This window comes from Orbicella faveolata, unplaced genomic scaffold, assembly GCF_042242905.1.
Source record: "Orbicella faveolata isolate gen_17 unplaced genomic scaffold, um_ofav_v1 contig_12, whole genome shotgun sequence".
Taxonomy (NCBI): domain Eukaryota; kingdom Metazoa; phylum Cnidaria; class Anthozoa; order Scleractinia; family Merulinidae; genus Orbicella; species Orbicella faveolata.
Genome location: NW_028301539.1, coordinates 21,474,940 through 21,483,881, shown reverse-complemented (window position 1 = coordinate 21,483,881; position 8,942 = coordinate 21,474,940). Strand labels below are relative to the sequence as shown.

Sequence of the window (8,942 nt, the reverse complement as noted above, 5' to 3'; positions counted from 1 at the left end):
TCTTGTGTATTAATTGTTGTAGAACACAGAGACCACTATTATGACAGAGATATTAATGTGTGAAAAGTTCCATAAAAAATGCACTGGGAGCAAATTAAATCATCATAGATGCAGCTTCTGAGAGATCCCCAATATTAATGGAACATACATTGTACATACATGTAAAAGAGTTCGATAATTTATTACTTAAGATTGTAATGCTTTGTTTGGTTTCTCTATATTTACAGACAACTTGATGCCATAATAATTTCTGTACTAAGTTCATTGAACAAACTGACTTGGAAGTTGAGTTCTGCAACCCATACTGTGTGTAGTAATATCATAGCTGCAACATTGTGACAGATACACTGTATTACATTATTAAGAAACACCTATGATACATGTATTGACTAATTATTTAGAGTGTCTGTTAAATTAATCATTTTGTCTTAGAGATAATTTACTCATCATGTCATGGTTTAGTTAAATAATTGTTTTTTTTGGCTTAAAAATGATATTTATTGTGCTTGGTTTATGTTGCTCTTAAATCAATTCTGTGATAACCTGTATTGGGCATGGCATTAATTAATATTTTGCCAACACGAAATGGAGAACTGGGTCTTAAGCAACGTTGCAGGATTAGTATTTTTGTTTTTCTGGACGTCAAAGACACAATATTCAGAGATAAGTTTGTAGTTTCAGAAGTTGAGATTGGAAATTTGATCAAGATCCAAAGCAGCTATTCGGTGGGCTTTGATCTCAGACTAGACAACGTAACATTTTCAAACAACCTTGTTTCTCGGATGGGTCTGGTTTACGTAAATGTGATGAATGGCAATCTGAACATATTTCTCAAGGATGTTTTTGTCACTGGAAACAACCATTTGTGCTCTTTTGGAGATTGCACTGAGCTTATCATAGAAAGCAACAATGTGAGCGTAATTATCAGTAGAGCTTTTTTCTTGGGGCTTAGTGGAAGGGCCCTCAGTATCACTGCAACAAACCTGTAAGCACAGGTTTATAACTCGTCATTTTTAGGGTATGGGGTAAATGGAGATGGTGGTGCATTGTTGGTGTCAGCAACTATCCTTGCAAATGTTTCAGCCATCAATTCATCGTTTGTAACAACGGCAGCGTTTGGGGCGTCAAATGGTGGTGCCGTTTTGTATAGTGTCCTAACTTGACAGTCACATTTCACAGGTACGTTTTCGAGGAGAACAAGGCGGTGGAGGTGCTGTTTCAATAAGTGCGTTTAGACACTTACCAATGGATATGGAGAACCTCTCTCTGAAAGAGGATCGTTTTTTTTCTACTTGGAATGCAGAATCACTCTTGATGATAGATATATCAGACTGCTTGTTCAAATCCGTTGGTTCATATAGTGCTGGAGGAGGCGCGGTGTCAATTGTTGCTCCGAGGATGCTAGTGCGCCTGCGTAGTTCAAGGTTTCTTGACTGCGGCTCGTTTGGTGACGGTGGAGCATTATTCGCGGGGTCTTTATCTCAACTAACAGAAAGTGTTGTTTTTGACATAGAGCAATCGCACTTTGTTGAATGCAAGAGTGATCGCGGACAAGGTGGGGCCGTATTTGTTAAATCTCCGAGACTGGCCAACGTAACCATTAAAAACGGCGACTTTGTGTTAACCTCGACATCTGGCTATGGCGGAGCCTTAACTTTCGTCATTCCAAAGTCAGCCATGAATTTAGCGAACAAAGATTTTCAAGGTGGCGCTGAAAATTTCATTACAATTGAAAGCTCACGTTTTGTCAACAGTACTACATTTGCACCTGGAGGAGCAATTTTATCGATGACGTGACAGCAGAAACTAAAATAACCTTAAAAAACTAAGGATAGGCTAGGGATTGGATATTCTCGAGTTGGTTCTGAAAATTCCATAACTATAGAGAGCTCGCGATTTTCAGACAATACTGCACTGTATGCACCCGGAGGAGCAATTTATATTGATAGTTCTACAGCAGAACTTAACTTGACAATAAAACACACCCTCTTTAAGAACAATAGCGCTGGTGGACCAGGGGTGCTATTTCTGCCGTGAAAGCATCGGATAAAAATGTGTAAGTTCATTCTGCAAATTTCATAAAGATTGAGGACTCGTGTTTTGTCCGCAATACGGCATCTACACCTGGAGGTGCTATCGATTTTGGTAGTGTTAATTCAAGTCAAAATATTACAATTAAGGGCACATTGTTCACCAAAAATAATTCAACTGACCGGGGTGGCGCGATTTCCTTGGGTAATGAAACACCGGGAAATTATCTAACGATCAATGATATAACTTTCACTGGGAATATTGCAGTGGAACCTGGTGGTGGAGCTTACTTTTCGATCCAATTTCACAGGGTAATAATGCCAAATGTAACATATAGGAATTGCAAAAGTTCCATTATCGGGGGAGCTTTCTATCTCAGCGCGGCTAACAATAAGATAGAGATCCTGGTTGAAAGTGCTCTGTTTCTAAACAACTCATCCCCTGCAGCTCCTGGAGGTGCTGCACACATTGTGATGCCTTGAGAAACACTTGAAGATCCAGGCTGCATGGACAAAGACCGTCCTACCGCCATGGGAGAAGAGGATAACAACTTTCCTAAGTGGGATTATAACAGTAAGCTCTTCTTTAAGGACGCAAGATTCAAGTAAAATACTGCATTGATCGGCGGTTCACTCTACCTGAACGAAGGAAAGACAGCATTCCTGAATTGTTCCTTTCAAGACAATTTTGCATCAACTGTTGGCGGAACTATTTATGCTGAAGCGAGGTCGACAAGTGTTTCTATACAGGATTGTTATTTTGTGCAATCCAAAAGTGAGTTGATTCGCGACTTAAAGACCTTCTCAAAGTCTTCGTTTATTCACACAGAAAGTGAAGGACCGTTAGACATCAAAAACTCCACCCTAAACGGTAAGCGCAACGCTGTTGGAAATTCCTTAGTGAAAATTGCGAAAGGAGGCCTTGTTGACTTTGGAGATGACAATTCCACCCAACTTTACTGCCCGAAAGGGAGTCAAATGCAGCTTGTGAGCTTTTCCAATACAATAACTACTGGAACAAAGGATGCTTCGTGCACGATTATGGTCACTGGGCTGGAGTATAGTTGCTTGCCTTGCGCAGGAGGTCTCTACAGTCTACAGGGTGGGCAAGTACATGGGACGCATTTAATGCCGGGCTTTGACTGTCTTATCTGTCCGTTTGGAGCAAACTGCAGTCAGAATATCGTCGCAAAATACAATTTCTGGGGCTTCGAAGAGTCACATCTCCCGCCAGTCCTGAAGTTTGCTATCTGCCCTCCTGGATACTGTGGTCGAAATGAACAGCAAATTCATTGGAATACAATAGTTGTCAAGGAAACCGTTCAGGCGTACTGTGTGGTCATTGTAAATCGGGCTACACCGAGACACTTTACTCCACCCTCTCTCGGCCAATTCCTAAGTGCTCAGATTATTGGTTTTGGCCTGTTGCAGCACTGTACGTTTTAATAGTGGCACTGTACTTGACATGTAAGCCTCCTTTTCTATCTTGGATAAAGTGCCAAATACTTTGGTTCAAGGAGCCTGTACCCGCAACCCAAGACCTAGACTTTAACAGAGGATACTTGAAGATTATTTTCTACTTCTATCAGGCGGGAAACCTGCTCCTTGTTTCGAGCTCTTCAAAATCGCTTTTAAGAACCTATTTTGTCAAGCCTTTTGTGGGATTGTTTAATTTTCAGCAAAAACTGACCTCCTCGTCCGGGTTTATATGCCCTTTTCCTGGTTTTACGGTCGTAACAAAAAGACTGTTTTCCACTCTCTACGTTTTCGGCACGTTAGTTACGATTTGTCTGCTTTTTTGTTTACATTTTGGATTCCAAATGATAGGTGGTCGGGATGCACCCTTCCCAGGGCCTTATCTTGGTGGTATACTGGAAGTCCTGCTACTGGGTTACGCCACACTAGGATCTGCTAGTTTTGACCTTCTGCGATGCGTTCCCATTGATTCTCAGTGGCGACTGTTTCACGACTGTAATGTGGTTCGCTACGTGTGGTGGCGGTGCGTTTTGATTGCATTTGTTGTAACCTTCATTGTCCCTTTCGGGTTTGTGTTGTTTTGGGGTGCTCTGAAGTTGTACAGGGAAGCGCTGTCTGTCAAAAAATTCTCGCTTGCTTGTATTCTTCCTGCACCATTCCTAACTGATTGACTTGATAATCACGTCTATTCTGAAGAATTCAAAGGATGGGCCCTCTTCCCAGCTCTTGACGGCATCAATAGAAAAGGTTCTTTATGATCCTTTTAAAAGACCCGTGGATGGTAAGGGATGTCCTTGAATTGGAAGAGCATTCTGATTGGTCGTCGGCTGGTGTTAATCATTTTGAAAGCGGTCATCAGTGATCCTTTCTCATATCTCATCCTGATGACGTTCTTCTCGTTTTTGGTTCTTCTTCATCATCTATCAAGGCAGCCATTTCGAGATTCAAAGGCCAACACAGTGGAAACAATTTCTCTGTTATCGCTTATTGTGTTGGAGATGGAAAACTTGTTTTCTGCCTCGTTCCTTTCCTTGGCCGTTTCATCCACCGGCCCGTTTGCTGATTGGCTGAATGTTTGCTCATGGGTGGAGTTTTTGATTCTCAGTTTTTTGCCTGCTGTATTCGCTCTACTTGTTATAGTGTTTATATTATCTCAGATCTGTCGGTTGATCTTTCATGTTTGCCGTTTTGGGAGCTGCTTTTGTTGGCTTTGCAGGCACTTTGATTGTTGCAGACTTGGAATCCGAGACGCCGAGCTGTTACCTCATGTGACTTAACGATGGGTTATCACCTATCTGTGAAGAAACACAGTCCTAACCTGCAAGAAATCTCGACGAACAGACTTGCGGACTTGCAGACTTGCGGACCGTGATAATAAGTGCTCTATAGACACCAATTTTTTAATGGGTGCAGGGACAGACAGTAGAACAAACGGACAGTGGAACACAAACCTAGTCTAACATGCAGCTCAGGTGTAAAGTAGGTCTCATGGAGTGATTTTAAGATATGTTACAAACACAACGTTGCATACAAAAGCGTAGTGCCATTGAATTTTGAAGCGTCCATCTTAATTGTAAACGAACATTTAGGGACCGCCTAAAGGCAGGATACTTGATTTGTGCTATTTGTTACCATGGCCGAGGCCGGACCAAGCAGACGCGAGAGTAGAAAAATCTAAAAAGGTGTTTATTGTAATTCTGTTTATACTGAAACCTTATGATTATGCTTTCGCTTTTGATTGTGCTTGTACTTATGTTTGTTTTCGTCGCATGGGTAAATCAGCCAGAAAACGATATGAAATTAACAGGGCGAGTTTTTTAAGTCTCCTTAAAGTGAAAACATACAAGTATTCATCATCCGTTTCCCTACTGCTCTTTTGGCACTGATTGGGAGAATAATTAGCGCTTGGTAAAGTTTCGTTACCTACATTATTCTGTGATTGGGTGTTGAAATTCAAGATTGATAAGGTTTTTTATTATATAGATTATATTATAGATTATATATAGGAGTGTTTTACTGGAAAATACACCAATCGTACAATTGATACGAAACTACATCCGGGTCCCGAGTGGCGTATTTGCCATATCCTCACCAGTCATTAATGAGGATACTGATGTCGGTTGTTTACCATTTACCCAGAAAATCCGGAAATTTCGGATGGAATGTAAATGGAAAGATTAATTTTGTCTCCCCGAAAGGAAATTTTGTCAGGAAAGCGGGATCTCTTGAAAGGTAGACCAAAATTCTCCAGTGGAATTCCCGAATGGAAAAATGTGCGTTCCATTTGCTAGTTTTACTAATTCCAGGCTCGCTCTATAATTTCCCATCTTCCGGAAAAAAGTCGTGGAAATGGAACGAGCGCATCCCCGTGGTAATTTCCATTCGATGATTTAACCGGTTTTTTAGAGTAAAGGGCAAACAACCATCATTTCCCTCTTTATTGCGGTTGGTTTTGGAAACGGTCAGCTTGGTCAGCTTGTCAACATGATAAAGAGAAAATAACACAGTGGCTTGAAGATTTTCTCCTTTTATTTACTAACACGATTGTAATATATCAAACACGAAATACTGTGTTTGACCAAATTTTCAGACACCGAGAAGAAAGTTGAAAATACTTAGAGTAGTGGAGTTCTTTTGGCGAACTTCGAAGTGGTTCGAAGTGCGGACAAACATGTCTTGAGCGCTGTGCATTTCCTTTCAATCGAAACTAAAACTAAGGAGAAAACGGAATAATGAAATAGCAAAGATCTATGATAATGTTTACGATCTGTACGGCTCATTGCCCGGCAACAATATTTCTCTCATCCCTTAATCCCACTCAGGAAACGATTGGGCATTGTGGACCATTGTGCCAGTGTCGATATGAAGCGATTTATAAAATGATTGATGGATAACTTCAGGAGGGCAAAGCGCCTCCATGGTTAAATTGCCTTGAACGACTTGTCGAAATTATTTTGTACTTAAAGAGACAGCAGTTTTTGCTATTTTAGTTTATAGACTGACATGATCAAGGGTAAAACATTTTCACAACTTATCTTTGCTCTTTAGAAATGCTGATCATTAAGTCGACTTTATCCATCAAAACATGTCTACCTTTTCATGCCAAGCCAAGAGTTTTTAAGGTGTACCTATGTAAGGCTTTTGCGATTATTTTTTTTTGTTAAAGAAGAGAACCGTTTTTGAAACTTGCATGCGCGGTCTTTATCAATGGTCCATTGTTCAATCATTTGATCGATGAAGGTAGCAGGAGACTCATGTGGCTTAGAGCCGTTTATGAGAGAGACGTCAGAAGTCTTACGCCTTTTATTTGGCGTTTACTTGTTATGCTAATCTGTAGATTTTCCCCTTTGCTTTGTAGTTCATGTTTTGAGTAGAATCCCTGAAACCGCTCTATGTTATCCATTGAACATATTTGATTTTCTTTAATTTCATTGCTGTACTATGCAAGTTCGTCTTTTCGCGTTGTTCTATTTTGTACTTAAGGCTGGTTGTTGCCTTTTGTCGATCTCTACACATCCGGGCATAATCCTAACTGCGATTGGAGGAATCTATTTTGTTTGCTTGAAATAACCGCGAAGTCTACCTTCGATTTAGTATTTTGGGAGTGACAAACGAGAAGGGAATATTTACTCTTCAAGGCGTAAAAGAGAGAGACCAGAAACAATTTCATTAACCTAGTTTTACTAATATTTGAAGTTTTCTACATATTGTTTCGTTCCTTGTGGTTTTCTTAACTTTGGGCTTTCATTGTGATAACTACTGAATTAAAGCTGCTGTTGATCTGGGTCTGTTTTGCAAACACCTTTGGCCGCAGCACACAGGTCCCTGATATTCTTCTGGCGGCTTTCCAACTTCTAGAAATTGATACAAATAGAATGTAAGGTGGCTTAGAAAGTTTCCAACAGTTGTCACTTTTTTGATGTATCAATGCTAGCTGTCTTTTTCAGTTGAAGCCATAACCCATTAAAAGTACCCTCAAATTTAACCGTAAGTGTTGTATCAAAGAAATGCCTTGTTATAGGTAAACATGACGCAAAAGGCTGCGATAGCAACGGCATAACCCGTTAAAAGCATCCTCAGTTTTAGCTTTAAGTGGTTGTGACATTAAGCGCCTGTCGAATTGTAGTTAGAATGTTAAAATACAACCGTTAAATTACAACTGGACAGTTCTGAAACCGTTCCTACGAATATTTTTAACTTTGCAACGCGAGTCTGAAGTGTGCTAAATCCAGTAATCGGCCAGAGCGTGACTACAAACGTTTTGGCGCTTGCCTCTTCTCCGGATCGCCAGATGTTCTTTTCTTCTGCTTTTTGTTTTGTTGTGAGATTTCTGGTTGAAGAGACGTTTAATTGCCGTCGCGAATAAATGTTTTTCGTTGTATGAGAGACCAGTTCATGAGTGATTTTGATGAGAATTACTGACAGAAAAACTGACCGATTAGTTTATGCACTCTGTAGCCAAAGCACTAAGTTTAGAACACTCTTCAGTTGAAAACGTTATTGAAATAAGCCTTTCTGTTCTTACACAATTGATTGGCAGATAGCTATAACTACAGACATTAAGCTCGAGAGATTATAAGGCAAAGTAAAACACACCATGGTCACTGATCGTCTTCCATTGAAATCGGTGTTCTGCCCGTAAATTGCCTCGGTGCCGGACATCAACCAGGCTGCAGATAAGATACAGAAAGCCAATATAAAAGCCTTGCTGTCCATTTGTGATAAGCGAGTGAGACACGGTAATGATATGACTCTGTGAATGGACGTCGACTCTGTGAATGTCTTCACTTGCAGACGTCTACTCTGCAACCAAATTTAAAGCAAACTCTTTGCCCATCATTCGATGCAGGAACTGTATTGTTTCGTGACCTGCTGTGAACTTTTCCATTGTGTAGATCTACACAGTAGCTGGGTGCAGACGCCAACTTTTGCCTTTGATTCACGCGGCAGAGTCACTTTGCCGCATGAAACAAAGGCAGCGGTAGACGCCTGCTCGAAGGCTATTGTGTAAAGCGCCTCTGCAGAATTAACACATTGAATCTTCTAGTCTTAACTTCTTAATTTTTCCCTCTAAATAGGGGTGCTTTTTAAACTCTCTTGTGTTTCTTTTCGTTTGCTTCAAAAAGACTTCGTAGTCATATATCTGCGGCCTCCACTTTTATTTCATTCAATTTTGAATTTTAATGGGCTGAGAATATTACTGCAACAAAGGAAAAGATGTTGTAAAACAATATGTCAAATTGCCCTCTGATGACCATCTTCCGTGATGCCTTTGCCTGCACAGTTTTGTCTTTACTGTGTGATAAAATAAAACATCCCAGTTTCATCAACTTCATAAACATCTGTTGCAGGTTGGAAAATTAAAATGGAAGACAGGAGACTCGTAAATCCTGCGTAGAATGAATATTTTCCCGTTAACTTTTAGGGCGTCTGTGT

The 8,942-nt window shown here is 40.4% G+C and overlaps 1 long non-coding RNA gene and 1 pseudogene across 1 annotated transcript; one reads left to right on the top strand and one right to left on the bottom strand.

Moving 5' to 3' along the window:
• Positions 1–428: 428 nt before the first annotated feature.
• LOC149117154 (uncharacterized) lies at positions 429–4,796 on the top strand (annotated as a pseudogene).
• Positions 4,797–7,170: 2,374 nt separating this feature from the next.
• On the bottom strand, positions 7,171–8,332 carry LOC149117153 (uncharacterized). Its single transcript, XR_016204097.1, has 2 exons — positions 8,103–8,332; positions 7,171–7,360 (listed from the first exon to the last, which is right to left on the bottom strand). It is a non-coding gene; the product is annotated as an uncharacterized LOC149117153 (long non-coding RNA).
• Positions 8,333–8,942: the final 610 nt, after the last annotated feature.